Raw genomic sequence first — 24,144 nt, 5'->3', positions numbered from 1 at the left:
GGACTGGTGGCCAGGACCTGGGCCGTGTGACTGCCACTGAAAATCAGCTCGCGTGCTGCCTTCGGCACCTGTGCCATAGGTTGCCTACCCCTGCCCTATCCAGTCATTTTTTGCTATATCTCCCTACTTTAAGCTTCCAGGACAGGCATGAAAACTGGCTGTATATAAATATGAGAAACAAACTGCAGTGACTTAGCAGGTGCTTTGACATCGTCTGATGACAAGCACTACATAAGAAGTACTTGTTATAATATTAGTACTCCCAGTCATTCAAGTGTGTCTGGAGACCTGTGGTTTTGTTCTAAGTTGACTAGTATTTTACTGGCAGGTTAATAATAATTTGCACTTATATAGCACTGTAAAAGCAGGTAATTGTGTCCTGGTAATTGGCTGTAGGACTTATTCTGTGCATTCATGGACTGCTGTGTACCCGGGAATCTGTCATCCCCAATTGTTTTCTTCAATGATTTGCAGATAAAATGAAGAAAATGTCCCCTGAACACGTTGTACTCAAACTCCTTTGCATAACATTTGTTTTGTTTTTTGCTTTTAAAAAGTGTTTGGCACAAATCTTCTTGGAAAATAAAATGAAAGGGGAAAAAAAGACAATGTTCTCTTACTTTTCTACTCATGTTGCTTAAAGTTGAGAAAAACTGGGAATAAAACCTACAGCTTTTGTGTTTAAGCACAGTGCACAAACTCATCTAATTTAGACATTAGTGGTTCACTTATGGTTTATTTCTTAAAACATTGACTTGAAAGAGTGTACTGCGACAAAACTTAGTAAATACAGAGATGAACAGCATTGGGACGTACGAGTTAAACAGCAGTATATTTTCATTTGCTCAGCATTGTTTTTGTTTTCTGCTGATCTGATTAAAGTAGCCATTGAGGCCATAGTCTGAAAATAAATACATAATGGAATACATAATGGAGGGGGATTGTTGAGTGAGTGAGATTTGCTGGTGGGCTGCCTACTTTATGTATAAAATAAAGAAGTGAGGAAAAAAAGCTCACTTGCCGGTGTAGTGCCTTCATCTGAGGATTTTAGTTCTAACTAAAATACAGAGCCTAGAAATGTTTCTGTTCTTAAAAGGTAATCACCATTTTAGTTCTTGGGCTGTTTTGTATGAGGCAATCATGGAGCCCAATTATAATCTCCTTGAAATCTGTACAGGATACTTTGCAAGAAAAGTAACAAAATAAAAAACAAAGCACCTCTCCTCTTTCCACTAATTTGAGTGACTTTGTAGATGTATGCTTATCCATTCCATTCACTACATGCTTTCCAGTTACCCTAAACAGAAACCCTGTCCAAGCAAAAACATTTATACATGTGTGATGGGGTAGTCTGCCATCCACAGTGCCTGGTTGTAAGTCCATCCCACCACCTGTCATGTCTGTTGGAGGGTTTGAAAGATCCTATAGGAAGATGTAGAGAGACCTAAGGGAGATAAGGATAGTGAGGAAGCAGCTTTAGGACTGAATAGTGCTTGGAGAGGGAATCCTGTTCCTGTATGTTTCAGGGCCCAGTGTCAGGAGCCTTGCACAGAGAGTGGGGCAAACCTCTCCTCTCACCTTACGAATTGGGAAGGAATTGGTAGAAAGTGGAACAGCATAAAGCTGCTCCTCCCTCATAGCAGGGCAGACACTGACAGGAGAAGGCTGGCCTGATGAACCTTTGAGATTGGAAGGCTAGATGGGAAGGGTATTTAGCCGAAGGGAGGGGCAAAAGTCTTGCAGCTGATTAACCTAAGGCAGTTGGGTTGAGACAAACTCCAGCTCCAGAAAGAGGACTGAGGGGAAACTCCTGCTTGAAGCTTGGAAAGACAGATTATTGTAAGGCCAGGTCTACACTACACCTGTTAAAGTGGCATAGCTATATTGCTGCGGCTGTGGCGCAATAGTGTAGACACTTTGTACGTCAACAGAAAGGGGTTTTCCATTGCTGCAGTTAATGTCACTCCAAGAGGCAATAGCCAGGATGACAGAAGAATGTTACCATTGACCTATTCACATCTACAGTGGGATGTAAGTTGACCTAATTATGGTGCTCAGGGTGCAAGATTTTTTCCAACCTTGAGTGACGTGGCCAAATGGATCTAATTTTTAAGTGTAGACCAGACTTAAGGCAAAGATGCTCAAGACATAGCCCCAGTCCCAGAAAGAGGGATAAGAGGGAACTCCTGTTGAGAGGAGAGAGAGACTGACTATCTTAAGGCAAGGGGCAGAGAAAACTGGTAGCAATTACAATCCTGCTGCTGCAGAGAAGAACCTGAGACTGGCTTTTAGGAAACACTTCTGTACCTGGCCACAATGAACCACAAAGTCAAGGTAAAGGCTACAGAATCTCCAGATCTTGTGATGTTGCTAATGAGCAAGGTAAAAGTAGGAGCAGCCCAGGAAAAATAGTGGAGTTGAAGAAACGGTCCTTAGCCACCTAAACAGGCCTGCCTCTGTTCTTGGTTCGAGCCTAAGAACTCTGGATTCCCCTAGCTCTTCCCCAGACCAAGAGGGGAATCGTGGATGTCAAGAATAAAAGAAGCAAAGACCTGATAGAGGCTGGGATTGAAGGCCGTTTGATCTTGTTTACTATTTTTTTTTGGACTTTTTGAGTAACCTGCAGGAACGGGAATGGACTGAGTAGTGGCTTGGTTGGAGAGCTAGGCCACAGACAGCAGACTGTTGTAGCACCAGAACCAACTAAGGGAGCTGCTCGACTGAGAGAACCCTGGCAACGCCAAACCTGGATGCTACGAGGCCCACTGGAGGTGAGAGGTGTGATTACAGCACATAAGCCCTCAGGGGTGGAATTGAATTTTCAATGTACCCAAGGCAGACAATTAAAGAGAAAGGAAAAACATCATGGCAACAGAAAACATAATATTTTCCTTATAATTATTTGTAGTGCTGATAGTCGGGGATGAGGTCTCCTTTTATTGGTATGTAGCAAGGCAGAGCACTCACCGCTGCAGCGCGTCCTGCTGGTTGGTCTGGGAATTAGCTCTTCCAGCTTCAGTGCACCTCCTGCTGGCCAGTGTGTCCCTTGCTGCCGCCTGCTTCTCTCTTTTCTCCACCACACTTTAGTTTAAGCCCCACATCCCTCCAAGCTTGTGGTGCCCCTTCACCTGGGCACTGCCCCCTGGCAATACCCCACAATCAGGGGTCCTCCCCTCCCTAGGGAACCCCAAAGCACACCTTATTTCAGTGACTGACTGCCAGTCTTAATCTAGCCCCTTTTCTCAGGGGCAAACTAGTCTGAAATGGCCACTCATAATTGGCAAGGGGGTTTGGATCTGCTGCCTCTTCCTGGCCTGGCTGCACTGCTGCAGCCTCAGTACCCCCACAGGCCTTTTTAGCTTGGCCTCAGCCTGGGCACTCGCCTGCCGAGAGGGCCCCAGCTCTGCCTGTCCTTGCCCAGCACTGCTCAGTTTTGGATTCCCTCCTTTAGCCAGTAGCCAGGTCCTTCCCACTCCACCAGTGGAGTGAGACTCCCCCTGCCTAGTTCCCAGCGCTTTTATTAGGGCCAGCTGGACACTAATTGGATGTGACCAAACCTGTGGCTGCCTACTCAATTAACCTCCCTCAGCTGATTTCAGCCCCAGCCCTCTCCAAGGGATGGCTTTTAACCCTTTCTGAGACGGAGCGGGTTCCGTCCTGCTTCATGGTACTGTACAAACACATCAGAAGACGTAACTCCTGCCCTGAAGAGCTTTATCAAATTTGTATTATTGTTTAATACTCTGGATTTGAATTTAGGGTTTCAAATAATTAATTCGCTAATCCAGTCCAAGAATTTACCGGTCCTCTAAAACAGTACTTGTTCCAAAGACACAGTTAGATGCCCAAATACCAGTGGGTATTGTAATACTTTTATTGTATCTTTTTCAACACATTCATCTAATGGTGCTTTTTTTTTGCGGACAATACTGTCAAGTATCTAAATCCTCCCATGTTACATTTTTCAGGGAATATTCTTCCATCATTAGTAGCAGTTAGGCACGGAAATCTCTTGTGTATCAATGGGAGAATAAATCCCTATAAGTTAACAGAACAGTTGCCAAAAATTAAATTAATTTTAGTTTTAATTGCATGTACTTTGCTAATGAAAGTTTACCAGAATAATAATATATTCTATCTCTAATGGTTGATAGGGAGGAAGGAAAAACATTTGTTAACTAATTCATTATGTGAAAGGATTCACAAAAAGCCTCCTTTGTCTTAAGAAAAAGAAGCAGAGGAAGATGAGTAAGAGAGAAGGAAGATCTTGTTAAGGTACTGGACTGGGATGCAGTTCATGTCTCTGGCCAAACCACTTAATCTTTGTGTCTCAGTCCTCCATCTGTAAAATGAGTATAGAGACTTCCTTTCTGTCTTATCTGTTCAGATTGTGAGCCTATTCGAGCTACTGTTACACAGATAATAAATCTGTGGAAATTACTTACACAGGAAAGATGTGCCATCATTTCTTCCTACCACCTATGAAAAGATTATTAGAAAATGCTATTGAATCTTGTTGGAGAAGCGTGTTTTGTACCTTCACTCTGATCCTTTCTTATTGAGGTATTTATTGATGAAGGGAATGTTATTACGTGGATGTTCTTCACCTTCCTCTCAGCAAGGCTCTTTCTCCTAAATATCTGCTGTGAAAATGGAAGAGGTTTTCCTGTGGAGTAATAGGTTGTTGGCAAATAACATCTTATACAAACTGCCAGACTGCTGAGAGTAATAATGTTAAACACTGTTGAAGTTAAAGGGCTATCAAAAATAAATGAAGAAAATTGAAAAAATGAAGTTAGCAATGGCAGTTTGACCATGAGCTGGTCTTAGACAATGGTTTTTGAATGGAACGGTACAGTTAGAGAAAATTACAACTTTCCCTTTACAGGTTTGTGCTGGAAAAAGTTTCATGGTCAAAAAGTTGTTGATAATTTATTTTCTATTTCCTGCATATATTTAAAATACCTTTGAATTGTTTACAGCTCTAGCATTCATTCTGTATCCACCTTTTTATTGTGTTCTTCTAGCATTATTGTCTGTTTCTCTCTTAAGATTCTAACTGTGACTTCCAGAAATCGTACTAATGCATGTGGTTTTATTAGCTTCAGAGGAGCAGAGTGAGCTAGAAGACGGAGTTTGTGGCTGAAAGCCAGGAACTCCTGAATTCCAATACTATCACTACATTGTTATGATTATATCAAGATGTATGTGCTGTAATTTAAAATTTGTATTGTAACTGCTGGGTTTCAGTATACTGATTTATTTCTTTTATTTATTCTGAGAAGGCCACCTCTATCTGGATATCTTGATAATGAGAAACCAGAAATTTGCTCAGTTTTCTCACTTCACTTCCAATTAGTCTTCATCAACCGGGGTATAGTTATCTCTGAAGCAATTTTCTTATTTCCTCTACTAGCTTTCAGAAATCACTGTACAGTAACTCATCTCTTCGAAGGTTCTAAAGTGAGTTCTAATTCAGTCTGAGTCCTGTTATTTAAATTCTATAATATTGCATGAACTTTTCCTTTTGAGCACCAGGAGTAGAATGTCCATCTGCATTCCTTCAGAGCTCTACTTGCAGAAAATGAGGTAGACTGACAATTGACTAACATATTGAGCAAGGATCTTCATTCTTTTTTCTTTTTGGAACCAGACATTAGTTACAGTATGTATTTCCACCCCTGAAATCAGGATAACTATCTTTTTACTGACCTCCTTGTAAAGCACTTTGAGATCTTCAGATGAAAAGTGCTGTAGAAAAGCTAGGTATTATTATTTTTTTGTTGGATTTCTTTCTGTCAAATTTTAACTAGGTTCAGTAATGTTAGTATCACAAATTAAAGGGAAGAAGACTGTTGGGACAAAACCTTGAGGACCATTTGTAGAGAGCGATATTTCTATGTCCACTGTGTCAGGTCTGGGCTTGTCTATACTTCCGGCTAAATTGGCACTTCTGTGATCGATGCAGTGGTGTCGATTTAGCAGGTCTGGTGAAGACAAGCTAAATTGAAGTCTGAGTGCTTTCCCTTTGACATCTGTACTTCACCTACCCAAGAGGTGGAAAGTAAGTCAGCAAGAGAGCATCTCCTGTCAACCGTGTGATGTAGACACTGCTGCAACTCAACCGAAGTTACGTAGATTTCAATTATGTAACTTACTTACGTAACTGCGTAACTTAGGTTGACTTAAGCATTAGTGTAGACCAGCCCTTAGAGAGGGAATGTGATCTGGTGATTACTAGGCTAGGAGCTAGGAACTCATATTGTAATGCCAGCTTTTGTACTGTTTTACTGTGTGGCATTCAGGGGCGGCTCCAGGCCCCAGCATGCCAAGCGCATGCTTGGGGCGGAATGCCGCCGGAGGCGCTCTGCCATTTGCCAGTAGGGCAGCAGACAGGCCGCCTGCGGCCGCATGCCTGCGGAGAGTCCGCAGGACCAGCGGACCCTCCACAGGCAAACCTGCAGGAGGTCCACCGGAGCCACGGGACCGGCAAGCAGCAGAGTGCACCCCGCAGCATGCCGCTGTGCTTGGGGCGGCGAAATGTCTAGAGCCGCTCCTGGTGGCATTAGGACAGTCAGTTAGGGTGAGATTTTCAAAGGCAGCTGAAACCTGTTTTCAAAAGTGACTTAAGCATTTAGATTCACTCAAAGTCAATGGGACTTAGATTCCTAAGTTCCTAGGTTATTTTGAAAATAGGACTTAGACTCCTAAGTCACTTAGGTGTTCTTGAAAATTTTACCTTCTGTATGCCTATATCCAAATCTGTGTAATAGATGATATTACTCCTCTCACTAGATACTGTGACTACTGTTTGGACTGGACTTTGAACATATAAAAGGCTATATACATTTTAATTATTATTCTAAAAATAATGTGACTGCTACCTTGCTGAATCATTTATTATATGCTAATCTGACTAGAAAAATATATGCTATCAAGATTTCAAGAAACATATAGTTTAGAGATTATTATATTCTAAATGAAACATCTTAATTTAAATAAGCACAGTTTGATCACCTCTCATGTCACTAAGTTTAGTACTATTATGTCTTTTGTTTCATTAACATCAGAATTTCGGATAGGAGAACTGTAAAGTAGGATGGAAAATATAACGAAGAAAAAACTAGATAACCATTGGTCACTGCTAGGAAGTTAATTTAAAATCTGTTGTCTAAAGCAGCTGCAATATTAGTAGTTAATTCTACTATCATACTAAAGAATCGAGTGAAAAATGGACTTCGGATCCTAAACCCTAAATTGATACTGGCTATGTTAGTCAGTTTCCTTAGTGACTATTATGGAGGAATTTTTGTTGGCCAGATTGCTGGAAGATCAGCAATGTCACATCTGTATATAGATATTTATTTCACATTATTAACACTGCTTTTTGAGAGCCAAGTGGTTTAAATGTGACAATGATGTTATTACGCCAAGGGTAATTTTATAATTGTGTAATTTATATCGTGAGCCAAGCGATAGTAGCTTGTAGTATACTCATAAGCTTACAGTTTGTGGATGTTTGCAGCTAGATATATGGATTCTGTTTCACATATGGCAACTGTAAATATATAACTCCAATAATATCTTCCAAACAACAATATCTGGGTAACAGAGTTTGATAGCTGAATCATTTAATGAATGTAGAGTATAAAGTAAAACTTGCCTTTAATTATATTACATGTTCTGTGAATATGTTCGGCAGACTGCTGACTGAACTATTCAAAGGTCAACTCTTGATTTACAGCACCCCAAAATACTGCCTACTTCTAAATTAATCAATATTTATTATTTCTATTGTGTTCCACTCCCAGAGGCTGCATAAACTAATGCTGCTTGTATTGGCAAAATGACTTGGGTCACTAATTTTAGTTTGCATTTAACTTCTGTATCAATAAGGCAAAAGAGGGAATTGGGAGAATGGCAGATGCTGTACAACTTCAGTCTGATCACAGCTAATTTCAAAAGTTGTTTAGGGAATGATTCCATTTATTCACTATGTTTTGTGCAGGAATGCTGCTGTTGTAAGATGATGTTTGTTTATTTGGAAAGCTGCATTAATCCAGGATGCACAGTAGGCCTTGGAACTAAACATTTGAAGAATGTCTTAGAGAAGAAAATCAGGGCTTGGGATTTTCCTGGCATTTTCTATTCAAAGGGGCCTATTCTGTTTGTGAACAAGTGATTTATTCAAGTTTCATTTATAACTTAGGCCAAAATCGAGGGACCCAGTACCCACCTTAAACACTTGGCACAGTATTGGCTGTCTTTGTGAATGTGTGAGTTTGGGGGAGAATCCTGGAGGAAGGAAGGAATCATTCCTCCCTGGCTATAAAGTTGATGTGGAGCTGCTATTTGAGAGGTTATTTCAGTCAAGTAGTTTCAATACAATAGCCAAAAGGGAGAGGAGTGGAGAATCCTATATAGTGGTGGACCACTGGACTCTGATCTAATCAAATTTCCTTAAGAAAGCAGATTGATGAGAGGTGTTCAGGGAAAACTCAGGGGCTGCAGGGAATGAAGTTGGGGGAGCAGGTTTCAGGAAATTACAGAATTCAGCTTTGGTTGAGAGCCAAGAACTCATGAGTTCTAATTCCTAGCCTTTCATCTGAGAGAGTATGAATTAAGGCTCCTGCATAGAGTAGTAGGCTGGTCAGAAATTAATATGCAGGCATGTGTTCTGAGTCTGCACCTTGTCTTTTGTTTCATTTTGCTTGTTTTAAACAGAAATTTATTTTGTCTTATTGAAGTTATACCAGTATTTAAAAGAAAACTGAAATTTCCATTTTAAGATACTGTGACACACTGTACCTCGGGGGAACACTCTACGTCCCCACATTCATCTTTATAAAATGATTGCGTGGTATCCAATGCAAAGTTTGTCATGCAAGGTGTCTTCGGAAGGCTCATGATGCACTGAGCATGGTAGTTATGGTGATGTTATAGTAATTGTTACAGTAATGGTATAGGCAGCAAAGAGTCCTGTGGCACCTTGTAGACTAACAGACATTTTGGAGCATGAGCTTTCATGGGTGAATACTCACTTCGTTGGATGCATGGTATAGTTTATAATTTCATGTATGTAGTTATGAGGCTGAAAGTGTGTCCTCATGGCCTAAAATAAGCCCCGGCAAAAACTCTCCAAGAGCAGAGAGGTAATTCACACCTCATTAGGCTGGTATGGGACAAACCCAGCCTCACAGGAACAAAAGACGCTGGCCTAGGCAGCAACAGAAGAATCTGTTAGACTCTCGAGCGAGTCACCCTCCCCTTCCTTTGGTCAGTTTGGGACTACATTGAAGTAATGCCCACCTAACTCTGAAAGAGATGGGTGCAAAGCCAAGAGGGAAGAAAGGACATGATAAAAGGGAAAGACATTTGCCATGCTTGCCCTCTCTCTCTCTCTCTCTCTCTCTCTCTCTCTCTCTCTCTCTCTCTCTCCCACTTACATCTAAAAACACCACACCAAGTGACTGAAGCGCTGATCAAAGAGGAGAGCTTGGCTGAAGGGCAGCCAGCCAGCCTGTGGTGAGAAGTGTCTAAGTTTGTAAGGGCATTGAAAGTGTTTAAGATCAGCTTAGAATGTGTTCTGCTTTTATTTTCATGTGACCAAATCTGACTTTTGATGCTTATAATCTTCTTATAAAACTTACTGTCACTTAAAATCCATCTTTATAGTTTAATACTTTTGTTTGTTTATTCTACCTGAAGCAGTGCATTTGGTTTGACAAGCCTGATTTATTTCAATTTCTTTGTTAAATTGATGAACTCATATAAGCTTGCAGAATCCAGTGGGCATAATTGGCCAGTGCAAGATGGAGGTTCCTAGGATTGTGTTGGGACTGGAAGTATTGGCTAGTGTCATTCGGTTGCACAATCCAAGGAACAGCTTACATGCTAGAGGCTGTGCATGAACAGCCCAGGAGTGGGGGTTCTCACAGCAGAGCAGGGTAAGGCTGGCTCCCACAGTCAAGGATTGGACCTCGCAGATCACTGGCCCAGATAACGCCATAGGGGAACGTCACAGATACTTGTTTATAATTTTAAGAATACACCTCTACCTCGATATAACGTGACCCGATATAACATGAATTCAGATATAACACGGTAAAGCAGTGCTCTGAGGGGGCGGGGCTGCGCACTCCAGTGGATCAAAGCAAGTTCAATCCACGCGTTAAGATTTTTTGGCTCCCGAGGACAGTGTTATATCGAGGTAGAGGTGTAGCTTCATTTTACAAAAGTAAAGAGGATACTTCTGTGTCTTTTTAGTACTTTTGGTGTGTGTGTGTGTGTGTGTGTGTATTTGTGTGTGTAATCAAAACCTTGAGATATGGATATGAAGATTTAAAAAAATCAACAAGTGCATGCATTTTGCATTTCTGATTTCAACAAGCTTCACAAGAACTATTTCTTTCTTCTTTTGTGCTTTGAGCAATATCTTTGGGTGGTAACTGTAAAGATGGCCAAATGACCTGTATAGACTCTCTCTCTGAAGTACACTTATTAAAATAGTGTGTGTGATAATTTGGGGGGATTTGTGTATATCTAATGAATTCTGTTGATGTTAGGAAATTGCTGCATTATGGAATGCCCCAATGTATGCGGATTCCACCACTTACTTTCAGGTTTGCAGACCAGAGTTAGAGGTGCGATGTTAAACCTTAATGGTTGCCTCTTCAGGTGGAAACATCTTGAGGCAACGAATTGTCTGAAGCTAGGAGTCTAGTTCCTCCATCTTCTTTGTAGGGAGGGAGAAGTGCCGAGTGGAAAATCCCCAGCAGCAGAACAAAGAAACCAGGTGTAGTTGGTGGGACATATAAATGCAAGGGACTCTCAGACACACAGGAAAGTTGGTCAGGAAAGAGGCATGCTTTTGTAGCAGTGGGGTGTTGTTTAATTCTGCGATCAGCCGAGGAAGATGGAAGTTAGCTGACCTAGGGGGAGAGAAAGAGAGAGAGAGAGAGATTCCATGATTCAGAGGAGAAGCCGTGTGCAGAAAGGGGAACCTGGACTCCTCAGAGGACTGTGCCCAAACCCAAAGAATTCTCCAGAATGGTGAGATACCCGAGGCGGGGAAATGCATACAGGGGTATTTTTGTCTACATCTGTGCATTTCTCATGCTATCTAAATAAAGAGTAATTTGTTTTAGAATCCTGTGGCAGGTTTGTTGTTGTGTCTGTTTTACTTCACTATAATGTGCCCCTGATGAGGTAAATGATAAACCCAGAAAGCTCACACGGCTGGAGGTCTGGGAGAGGGTATGTTTAAGCTATAGGAGAGCCTGAGGGAACAGCAGTGGTCCCAGGGGCAAGGGAATTGGATTGTGTGGGTGCAACTCTCAGGAGAAGGTGCAAAACAGAGTATCTGCCCTCTGAGAATATGTTTAGAGACCCCATTCGGGGACAGTGCCTGGGATCTGTTCAGACTCAGGAGGCTTAAAGCGCAAAGGGCCCAGTGAGGTGGACTACAAATGGAAGATCCTGATGAGTGTCAGTCCAGAGGGAGCTCTATCACAACTGTGTGAGTAATAGTGTGATACTAGTTTAGTGTGTTTACTAAAATATACTTTATGTATATGTGTGTGTGTGTGTGTGTGTGTGTTTTGTTTTTACATCATAAAGTAGTTTGTTGCCTGAAATGTGGAATTGATCCCGATCCATGAGGAGTTTGTTCAAGTCTTCTGCTAGGAGAAGGGTAAAGATTACATAGGATATTAATGGGGCAGGGAGCCCACAGGCAGAAGTAAAGGGATCTTCAGGGCTCCAGCAGGAAGCTCAGGTACTATAGAGGGGTTGAGGTACATATAAGAACCAAACTAAATAGATGTAGAAGTTACAGAGTGGGAGGAACCTGCATACAAATCCATTGGACAGTAAAACCGTTAGCATTAACCTGCTGCAAAGATGTGAACTACGTGCTTACAATTTTCATAAGCAACAGATAATCAGCTTTAGTATAACTTTGGTTTTGTATTTTGTGTATTTAAAATGGACTACTTTATCTGAAAATAATCTATTATTAGTTTCTGCAATGATTTATCATAATTGGCTGCTATAAATCCATTTCAAATAGTTAAACACATGAATTTCAAAAATCACTTCCCTTAGGCAGCATGAGTTCAAACTGCTAGGTAGACATTTTTTCCCCTGAATTCATATGCAAGTGTAAATATTTTATGATGTTGCTTTAATGAGACCCACTGGGATTTAAGATTATTTATCTAAGCCCTTATTAAACACAAAAAAATGTCTGTGTTTAGCCATGCAAAACACAGTTCCTCCTCAGACAATGCAGTGTGTTTTAGGAGTTGAATAGTACTTGATGAAGTGTAGCAGAAATAAAGGAAAAAAGTTATTTTTCCCACTGAGGAATCCTGTGGCATCTTATAGACTAACAGACGTTTTGGAGCATGAGCTTTCGTGGGTGAATACCCACTTCGTCAGATGCATACATGCATCTGAGGAAGTGGGTATTCACCCACGAAAGCTCATGCTCCAAAACGTCTGTTAGTCTATAAGGTGCCACAGGATTCTTTGCTGCTTTTACAGATCCAGACTAACACGGCTACCCCTCTGATACTTTTCCCACTGAGTATACTTTGCCTAGGTAAGCACTAACAACTACTGTAAAAGAATTAAACTGACAGCACCTGCTGAATTTTAAGGCTATTTCACTGGGTTAGAGGAATGGATGATGGAAAATACTACTACCACTGCCAAAAGAAGGAGCTAGATACTGCTTGAGACACAAGTAGCAGGAATCAGACTGTAGAAAGGAGCCTGCCCCAAGCCCTAATGGAAGACTGTATTTTCCTGTATAATTACTTCTTGCTCTTCATCCACTCAACCTCAAGGGTCTTTTGCATTACTTCCTGTTGTTGACTTGTGACTTCAGATGCTCCTTTCACACATTTCTGTACTCGGGCCTCCTTTTAGCTGGGAGCACTGCCTCAGCTTTCTTTTGCTGGATCTGTAGGGAATGGGGAATTAAAGAGGAATGTAGTTGCTGGGACACTATCCTTTTAGCTCCAACTTTGAACCCCAGATGTAGGTCAGGAAATGAAGGCCTTGCCAGGCAGGGCCTGGACATAACAAATTTGATCTAAAATAAAGTGGTGAAATTAAATCAAGTAAAATCTCTGATGAGGATTTTTAAGAAAAAGGGACCTCACATTTCCTCCTCTCTCAATGATTTATTAGTTCCTAACATTATCCTCTGTAGCAGACTGATGTTCATAAACACCTACACCATATCAGTTCTTTTTATATATTTATTTTTGAGTAAATGTCTACCATTTTCACCCCCACTATCTGCTGTTTCAGAATAACCTTTGCCTCTAACCTCTTATTCCTATTCCTTAATACCAAAGATTGCATGATCCGTCTCTCTTGCTAACATTTCAAAGCTAACGGATAAATTCCAGTCTAATCATCCAGCAGGACTGCTGAAGCATCAAGGAAATAGATATTGCAATCTCTTGAAACAGAATTCATCACCTCTGCAAGCATGTCCAGATTTCATTGGATAGGGCATTCCACAGTAAATCTTTTCTCAAACTTCAAACTCCTTTTAGCAGGAGAAAAATCCATAAAGCTGCATAGTTGCTGGAAAGCCTTAAGGGTTTAAGCCACACAAGAAAAGGCAAATTTTCTAAAGTCAATGTCAGAAACCTTATTTGGGACCTTGACAGTTTAAAATACGTTAATACTCTGTATCTTCACTGTGAAGGATCCCATTCATCAAGGTTTCCATGTATGTGGCTCTGAAGGACTATATAATGAGCATCTGCTGAAAGGGATGTATTCATCAATATGGACTGCTCTACACACAAGGGGATTTGCGTGCAGGTGGGGCAGGCTCCTTTCTACAGTCTGATTCCTGCTCCTTGTGTCTCAAGCAGTATCTAGCTCCTTCTTTTGGCAGTGGTAGTAGTATTTTCCATCACCCATTCCTCTAACCCAGAGAAATAGCCTTAAAATTCAGGAGGTGCTGTCAGTTTAATTCTTTTACAGTAGTTGTTAGTGCTTCGCATCTGACGAAGTGGGTATTCACCCACTAAAGCTCATGCTCCAAAACATCTGTTAGCCTATAATGTGCCACAGGATTCTTTGCTGCTTTTACAGATCCAGACTAACATGGCTACCCCGCTGATACCTCTAAGAGTGGGCAGTGGAAAAGGATACGCTACATAATGTTTCAGTTGATAAACCCATAAACCTTTACTATACTAGACCTGGCAGCCTATTGTAATGATTTTGAAGGTTTTCTGAAGAAGTGCACCACTGGGCTGATCTGGCTTATGCAGCTAACCATTAAGCAGCACACGCACACTTTTTACAAAGTGAACAGTGCAGTGTTAATACAGGCTTTACAAAAGACTCTGAGCTCATCTTGAGTGACTTTGTCAATCAAACTAGAAATGGAAAAACTGCAGGGTTAACCTCTCCTCTCCATCCTCTAAAATCCTTTCCTCTTTCTGTAGCGCTGGTACTCACATCGCTCCTATGTGATTTATAATGTCATCAGTTGTTTCTTCATTTCTACTTGTTTCTAGGTACATTTTTTTCCATTGTTTTGGACAACTTGCCTTTTTAGGCTATGCTGTCATTTGTGAGGTACTCAAATACTGCTGCCAGGGGATGGCTAGAGAGACTGCCATTTTACTGATAACAGCATGGTCTACTCTCCCTCACTTTGGGTCTATTCTGTGGGTGCTGTTCCCCTGGGAATTGCTCCCGCACTTACCTCTGTTGCAGCTGTGTGCTGGGAGAAACATATGGCAACTCCTTGCAAAAATTCCACCACCCAGTGGCGGGAGGGTTGGAGTCCCTTGTGTATAATGAATCTCAGTCCTGCTTTTTATGCATTTCTGTATCATACTGACTGATGACGACTTACTCTTGTTGATCATACAATGGAAAAAGTAAATAAGAGGTTCCCCTGTCTTTCCCTCCTCCTGTCTCTGAGCACAGGCATCTATCAGACCATGAGTTTCACTAAGTAAAGGGGAGCAATTTTGAGAACCTCTTGTTAAAATGTTGGCTGCAATATAATTGCTTCTCCACTGCTGCTTTTAGAATTTCCCAGCAGCAGCAGTACAAAAATACCTTGATTCTACTACTGCTTGGGAAAGCTCTGATCCACAGCAGAGGCACTAGAACTGTCTGTATGCAGACTCAGGAAGAAATCACTATATTAATTTACATTTTGGAAAATCTTCTCCACAATCATGACGACTAGAAGCAATTTAAAAAAATCCCAGTCTAGCAAATGGAGTTGCAGTATTAGAAGTACGAAAAGGCATCAGTGCAAGCTGAGACTTGTGGCACACCTGGCTGATCAAAACTGTCAAGGAATGCCTCAGCCCATTGCTGTAACAGAGTGCATTCTGTCAGGGAGACTGATGTTCTTCCAACCTCCCCGAAAGACATAATAGTCTAGATGTTCTTAAAAAGAAATCTCTCAGTGCCAGCCCTCAGTTTACTACTGTCTAGTCTCATGTATATCATTCCTGGGCAAGATTATCAAGAAGAGGTAGCAAACCAAATCTAGCAGCCTCTGCCCTCCATTAGAATCCTTTTCGGTCTGTTATCAGGCCAAGTCATGGTACAGAAATATCGATTGGGAAACCCCTTAGTTGGGATGGACAGAGGTGAAATATTGATTTTGATTTTTTTTTCAGCTGCTTTGACACAATTGATCACAAGATACTGCTTCTTTTCCTATATGTCCTGGCAGAAAATTATGGAATGACAGTAAACCAGCTACTCTAATTCCTTTTTAACACATATGGGACCTGTATAGTTCAGTGCTGTCACTGCTAATATTTGATATCCATGTGCAACTATTAGGAGCAATTGCAAAATTATGTCTGAGATATTACAGAAAGGTTGCTGAGACTTATCCATCACTCTGACTGCTACCTCAGCAGTAATGATTCTGCCACATATGACCCCAAGCAGATTTGCAGTGGCTATAGTGATCCGGGACCAAGGGTGAAGGGGTTGGGGCACAGTTTGTGTTCTCGTCCATCCTCCTGGTTGAGAGTAAGGACACAGGCAGGGACAGGTACATCCTAGAGTTCAGAAGATCTGCTGGGCAGAGATGGCTTCTAGCTGACTGAGAGGGGGAAGAGCATCTTCGTACACTAACTTGCCAACCTAGTGAGAAGGGCTTTAAACTAGGTTCAAAGGGGGCAGGTGACAAAAGCCTCCAAGTAAGCAAAAAAAAGGGTGAGGGATGGGCTAGACATTGGGAGGGGTTATGAAAAAGTACAACAGAGTCATAGGAGCAACAGGAAGGAAATCAGTGGGGGAAATCTGCTCAACATTTTGGTTGTCTATACATAAATGCAAGAAATATAGGGACTAACAGGAAGAACTGGAAGTATTAATACATAAGCTAAATTATGATTTCATTGGCATCACAGAGACTTGGTGGGATAAATCTCATGACTAGAATATTGGTATAGAGGGTTATAAATTGTTCAGGAAGGACAGGCTAGGAAAAATGGAGGAGGAGTTGTTATACATTAAGAAGAGGGCTGGCTTTAGGCTGATTCAACCGATTCCTCTGAATCAGGCCCCGCGCCTAAGAGGGCCCCGCAGCTTTCCACCCTGTTCCCAGCCCCAGCTCACTTCCCTCTCCTCCCCTGAATGCTCTGCCCCCTTTTCCTCCCCCTCCTCTGCTTCCTGCGAATCAGATATTCACGGGAAGCCTGGAAGCAAGCAGGGGCAGGTACGATGGGGTGGGAGGGCACAAGGAGGGCTCCAGGGAGGTGTGGTGTGGCCCAGTCTGGCCCCGGCTGAGTGGCTCCCTCCGGCCTGGCCCCCTGGCCCTAGCCGAACGCCCCCAGCCCCAGCCCGGTCCTGGCCCCGGCCGAGCGGCACTGACTCGGGCCCCAGTCCCGGCTCCAGCCCAGCATGGCTCAGGCCCCGTGGCACCGGTCCCGGCCAAGCAGCTCCAGGCAGCGCGGTAAGGGGGCAGGGAGCACGGATGGGGTGTTGGAAGAGGGCAGGGGAGTTTGGGCGGTTGTGGGTAGATGGATAGGGGTCGGGGCGATCAGAGGGCAGGGAACAGGGAGATCGAATGGGGGCAAGAGTCCCGGGGGGTAGTCAGGAAGGAGCATGGGTTGGATGGGGCAGTGGGGGGCAGTCAGGGGAAGGGGTTCCAGGTGCAATCGAGGACAGAGAGAAGGGGTGGTTGGATGGGGCCGGGATCCCAGGGGGGCATCAGGAATGAGACAAGGGGTTGGATGGGGCATCAGGAGGCAGTCAGGGGACAGGGAATGGCGGTGGAGGGGGAGTGGCCCCTGTCGGGGGGGCATCAAGAACTTTAGGTGGGGTTAATATGCATCTGCATACATTACACAAGGTATGTAATATATAATTTTGTATTATTTATATAGTTATGGAAAGTAAATAATACACGGAAGAAATGAAAGAGGTTTTTTTACGTGATTTTTTATTTTTTAGTCATCCCTGCTGGGGCCCTGCCGAAAATGTTCTATTTGGGTCCCGCACTTCCTAAAGCTGGCCCTAATTAAGAATATATACAGTCGGGTCTCGATTTGCACGGTGGTTTCATTCTTGAGAAAACACTGTGCAAATAGAAACCGCATAAAAAGATGCCCAGGGTCTATGGGAAATAAGGGTTTAGGTTCCAGGCTCACAAGATGACCTCCCTAATTTATCCAATACAAGTTTTATTAAAAAATTTAATGAAATTTAAACTTGGTACTAACCTTTACTAATGCTGAGGATGAACTTGACATGATAATGTTGATGCGGTTGAAGTCAGAACTCAGAGGGTTCATTTGGGGTGTCTGGGGATGCCGGGGAGCATGGAGGCAGGAGGAATTGGGGCTGCCTCCCCTCACCTCTTTCAGCCGGCCTTGCAGGGGGTGATGAACAATCTGGCATAGGGCGCCCCAGCCCCAGGGAGCAGGGTCAGGGCACAGGGGCTTGCCCTGCTCTGCCTGCCTGGCGTTCCTACCAGGAAGTGGGGTCAGGATGCAGGGGCTTGCCCCACTCTGCCTTCCCAGAGCTCCAGAACAGGGTCGGGGCACTGGGGCTCACTCTGCTCCTTGCACCCTGACCCCACTCCCCAGCTGGAGAGGCAGGCGGGTGGAGTGGGGCAAGCCCCTGATCCCACTCACCAGCTGGAGTGCCAGGCAGGCAGGTGGGCAGATTGGGATGAGCCCCTGACCCCGCTCCTCAGCTGGAGCACCAGGCGGAGCGGGACAAGCCCCCGTGCCCCGACCCCGCTCTGTGGGTGTGCACGTGGTGGTAGGGGGGCCTGTCCTGAGTGTCCTTTGTCCCCCGCAAGGCCAGCTGGAAATAGTGTGATCACTCCTGCCTCCCCTCCCCTCCCCCACCCCCATCATTGCCCACCCACCCAAAGTTGGGGCCCACCCAAGTGTCCCATTCTGGCTACACCACTGGTCTGCACATCTTGGCGACCGTGCTGTACCATGTAAAAGTGAATCCATACTGTGTACAAAAATAGAGGGTCACAATGTAATGACTGTGCATAACTGAAACCGTGCAAAAAATACCATGTAAATCGAGGCCTGACTTTACACTTGTTCTGAGGTCCAGCAGGAGGTGGGAGAGAGACCAGTTCAGAGTCTCTGGGTAAAGATAAAAGGTGTAAAAAATAGTGGTGATATCATGATGGGGGCTACTACAGACCCCAAAATCAGGAAGAGCAGGCAGATCAAAACACATAACAGAAATACCCAAAACATAAGATCTGGGAGAAATGCAGGACTTTAACTACACCAGACATCTTTTGGAAAAGTTATACAGCAAAACAAAAAATTTCTAGTAAGTTCTTGGAATGTACTGAGGACAACTATTTTTTTCAGCAAGTGGAGGAAGTAACCCGGGAAACATACATTTTAGACTTGATTCTGACAAACGGAGGAATTGATAGTAAATCTGAAAATAGGAGGCAATTTGAGTGAAAATGATCATAAAACGATAGATTTAATGATTTTAAGGAAAGGACCAGAATAAAGACAATGGACTTCAAAAAAACAGGCATTAAGAAACTCAGAAATGGTAGGCAAGTTTTGGTGGGAAGAAGATTTAAGGGAAATAGGAGTTCAGGACAGCTGGCGGTTTCTCAAGGAGACAGTATTAAATGCACAAGTGCGAATTATCTTGATGCAAAAGGAAGATAGGAAGAATATAAAGAATCCAATAGGGCTCCATCGGGAGCTCTTTAATGACTTGAAAATCATACAGCAATGCTACAAAAAGTGGAAACATGGACAAATTGCCAAAGAGAAGTACAAGAGTATCACAAGTGCATAAGGACAGAATCAGAAAGGCTAAGACACAAAATGAGTTACACCTAGCCAGGAACATAAAAGGAAATAAGAAGAGGTTCTTGAAATACATTATAGAAATAAAGAGAAAGATGAAGAAAAGTGTAGGTCCTCTTCTTAGTGGCAGAGGAGAGCTAATAATTAATGACATCAAGAAAGCTGAGATGTTTAATGTCTATTTTTCTTCCATCTTCACTAAAAAGTTTAATGGTGACCAATTATCAAAATAATTAATATTAACAAGAAGGGAGAATGAATTAGGAAAGAAGGTTAAAGAATATGTAGATAAGTTAGATATATCTAAGTCAGCAAGTCCTGATGAAATTCATCTTAGGGTATTTAAAGAACTAGCTGAAACAATTATGGAACTGTTAGCAATGATCTTTGACAACTCCTGGAAGATGGGTGAGGTCCCAGACGGCTGAAGAAGGGCAAACATAATACCTGTCTTTAAAAAGGGGAACAAAGAGAACCCCAGGAATAATAGACCTGTCAGTCTAACTTTGGTACCTGGAAAGATACTAGAACAATGTATTAAACAATCTATTTGTAAACACGTAGAGGATAATAGGGTTATAAGGAATAGCCAGCATGGCTTTGTCAAGAACAAATCATGCCAAACCAACCTAATTTCCTTCTTTGACAGGGTAACTGGCCTAATGGATGGGGGTAAGCAGTAGACATGATATATCTTGATTTTAGTATGACTTTTGATGCAGTCCCGCATGACATTCTCCTAAGGAAACTAGGGAAATGAATCTAGATGAAATTACTACAAGGTGGGTGCACAACTGGTTGAAAGACAACACTCAGTCAGTATTTAACAATAGTTCGCTGTCAAACTTGGAGGTCGGATCTAGTGGAGTCCCACAGTGCTCAATCCTGGTCCAGTACTGTTCAGTATTTTCATTAAAGACTTGGATAATGGAATGGAGATTATCCTTATAAAATTTGTGGATGACACCAAGCCGGGAGGGGCTGCAAGCATATTTTTTGCAGAGTAGGATTAGAATTCAAAATGACCTTGACAAATTGGACTATTAGTCTGAATTCAGCAAGTTGAAATTTGATCAAGAACAGTGCAGAGTACTTTAGTTAGGAAGCAAAAAATCAAATGCACAACTACAAAATGGGGAATAATTGGCTAAGTGGTAGTACTGCCGAAAAGGATCTGGATGTTATAGTGAATTGCAAATTGAGTCAACAATGTGATGCAGTTGCGAGGTTAATATCATTCTGGGGTGTATTAACAGAAGTGTTGTATGTAAGACACAGGAGGTAATTTTCCCATTTTACTCAGCACTGAGGAGGCCTCAGCTGGATTGCTGTGTCCAGATCCAGATGCCACAGTTTAGGAAATGCTTCTCAACCTATTTACCATTTTGGGCTGCATATGCAGCTCTCGAGATGTTACATGGGCTGCATCCACAAGTTATAAATATACAACCTGTATGGCCCTGAGGATGTCAGATGAGCCACAGTTGTGTGTTGATTGGGCTGCAGGCTGAGAACCACTGGTCTAGGTTTACTTGGTCCTGCCTCTGCACAGGGGTCTGGACTTTGACTTCTTGAGACCCCTTCCTGCCCTATGTTTCTTTTATTCTATGACATTGGTTGTGATGTTAGCAGTGTGTTAGTGACATGCTCCTTTGTCTTTTCATCCAGTCCAGACAGCACAGTCTACAGTTATTGCCATACGTTAAGGAAATTACAAGCCAGCTGTTCTCACGTAGGTTAAGATGTATCTAGGAAAGAATGAAGTGGTACTAGATGGAAGAGGAAAACATTTCAAGGAATTGGAAAATGCCACCATTTCCTTTTGAGCTGTGGACATGTATACCCTACTGCTGACAAGAAAAATGCAGCCTTGGGTAATGCTAGAACACTTGTTAATCCTAGATACTCAAAAGAGCAACAATAATCAGAAGTGCCACCTTCTGTCACTGACTATCCCATTCCTCCTTGGCAGTGATCCAGCTATTGTAGTCCATGTTTGAATCAGCTCCAGTCAGAACTACTGGGATTGTTTCAACAAGAAGTTCAACTGTGTCTTAGGATGTAACTGTGTGATAAGGTGACTTGATGTCCGTGAACTAGGGTGACCAGATGTCCCAATTTTATAGGGACATTCCCGATTTTGGGGGCTTTTTCTTATATAGGCACCTATTACCTCCCACCCCAAACCCTATTGTTCACACTTGCTGTCTGGTCACCCTATGGTGAACTGATGATGCATCCCAGATTCAGCGATTTCCTCTTGTGATTTCAGTTTCCTTCACTGATATGAGTAATCCTATTGCAATCAAAATTTGAAGTCAGCAGGCCAAATTCTATTCTCATTTATAATGTTGCAAATCTGGAGCAACTCCTTTGAAACCAGTGAAGTTACACTATCACACATATAATAGCAACATTATTTTCCTTGCTTTGTATCTTTTGCCCAGTATGGTAACATGATTATATCACTACCTGAATCCCTGCTGCAGGGATCAAGCCCTTAGGGAAAACTCTGGAAAGACACAGTATACAAAACTACTAGAAAAAAAGAGTCAAGTGTTGTTCATGGCATTTACATTTTTATTTCTTAATCATTATTATTTTGTATCCTCCATTTTAAAAGATCAAAGCATAGAAAGACATACTTTATAGCAGTCGTCTTGTGGGCGCCTATTAAGCAGAATTCTATTCCATTCAGACTCTTACATCTGCCTCATCTCTATAGTATTGGTGCACCACCTAGAAGTGCATTAAGCAGTGTTACTAGCGTTTGCAACATGACACTCTCCTTTCTCTCCAGAAAGTTATGTGCGGTTCGTTCGTTCTTTCTTTTCTTTTCTTTTAAAATTCTTTTAAGTCTTCTGTGCTGGAGGTGGGAGTGAAGGCAAGGTCGAAGAAGTACACTTTGCAGTTGGCACAGAATGTGGTGATGTTTGAGGTCATCTCTAGAACCTGTGAAAGTTGTTGCACTGCATTTGGAGTGGCCCCAGAAAAAGTTCCTACTCTCACACAAACGAGCTTTACCCTTGCAATGGACAGCTTCATTGTACTTGAAGAGCCAAGTTGTCAACTATGGTCCTCATCCCAGAGCTTCAGAGATCTTTCACTTGTACTGGGCCCAGACCATTGAATGGCTTGAAGATAAAGGACTGAGACCTCAAATTTGATTTGATAGATGGGAAGCCTGTTGGAGAGTGAAGGACAGGTTTGATGTACTTGTTGCAGCTCGTGTTGCTAAGGAATGCATTGCTGCTTTCTGTGTTAGCTCATTCATACTAATACTATCCCAATTAAGCAGTATTCATTGCCATTCCCTGTTGCTAGACTACATAGGTGCCCAGAGAGACATCCCAATGTTGGATAGCCTGATTAAGAAAATTGTGCTGTATTGCTTTTGGGTAATGAGACACATTTTTTTAAGCTCTGTGGTAAGCCTCTTTAAGAAATTACTTTCCCATAAAAAGAGATGTAACATGAAGACTGAGATCTGTTATAAATAATCAGCCACATCTGAAAACATTTATAAATAAACACTTCACACTAACGTTCATTGGGAATCTAGTTATCTGTGAAGCAAAGACTTTATAATAAGAGGGCTGGGGAGTAATTAATATCTTTTTGGTAAAGTAGAAGAATTTTATTTTGGATGATATCTGGAAATTCGCGTGAGGCCAGGAGTCAGCAACCTTTCAGAAGTGGTGTGCCGAGTCTACATTTATTCACTCTAATTTAAGGTTTCATGTGCCAGTAATACATGTTAACGTTTTTAGAAGGTTTCTTTCTATAAGTCTATAATATATAACTAAACTATTTTGTATGTAAAGTAAATAAGGTTTTTAAAATGTGTAAGAAGCTTCATTTAAAATTAAATTAAAATGCAGAGCCCCCCAGACTGGCGGCCAGGACCCGGGCACTATGAGTGCTTCTGAAAATCAGCTCGTGTGCCGCCTTCAGCACGCGTGCCATGGGTTGCCTACCCCTGCACTAGACTAACCTCAGTATATTCAAGTAATTTGGAAAATTGCCTTTGCTACTTTAAATGTAAGCCTTTTTTCCCAGCGAGCGTACTAGATGATCTCTACAGTAACAGTATTTTCTACTTTTAATTTCTACTATTCTAATTGATTTCTAAGTTGTATGTGGAGTATTTCAGGGGTTTGGGTTTTTTTACCTCCTTTTGAATATTTACAGTATATGGTGCTTCTAGCTAAGAAAGCTAGTGATTTTATTTTTAACTTATGACTAGGAAGAATTTTCCTAATAAGGAAATAGCTGGCAGGCATGGCTGAATTTTAACAATGTATAAGGATAGAAGCAAGGATTTAGTGTCCAGCTGCAAAGCACACTCATGTCCTTTTTGCTTAACTCAAGAGGTGTGCTGTTCCTAGTTCAGAACCGTTTTGTTGAGCACATTTTACTATATCTACCTGCTTTGAGGGTTGGTTTCTAGACTTGACTCATGTCAGCTGTCCAGGTTTATTTTCAGTGGTGAGTTCTCCTGTCATGAAATTTAGTCCAAACTAGGGACTTGTGTTTATAGCCCTCTATTATCTACTTCCAATTTGGGGTCACCTTCATGGAATTTTGTGGCAGAAGAAGTAGCAGCAGAGGGATCCATACGCTAGTCAAATTAGGGAAATATAAATAATGAACAGTGTTGAGGTACTCTTTCTGTGCTAGCATCATCGACCTGAACCTGCAAGGAGCAGAGTGTTTCCCGGGGATGCTGCTTCCACTGGTTGCTTAGTTCCTAGGAGGCACTCATCTCACACGACGGGGCCTTTTCCAGAGCTGGTGGTGTGAAAGCAGCTAGATG

The 24,144-nt window shown here is 42.3% G+C and overlaps 1 protein-coding gene across 2 annotated transcripts in view; it reads left to right on the top strand.

Moving 5' to 3' along the window:
* LOC115648351 (E3 ubiquitin-protein ligase E3D-like) overlaps nt 1-24,144 on the top strand; it is a 133,719-nt gene that overhangs the window by 56,108 nt on the left and 53,467 nt on the right. The window lies entirely within an intron of this gene.

This window comes from Gopherus evgoodei, chromosome 3 (assembly GCF_007399415.2).
Source record: "Gopherus evgoodei ecotype Sinaloan lineage chromosome 3, rGopEvg1_v1.p, whole genome shotgun sequence".
NCBI classification, from domain to species: Eukaryota; Metazoa; Chordata; order Testudines; family Testudinidae; genus Gopherus; species Gopherus evgoodei.
Note: the sequence above shows the minus strand (reverse complement) of the source record. Positions and strands in the feature narration are given on the sequence as shown.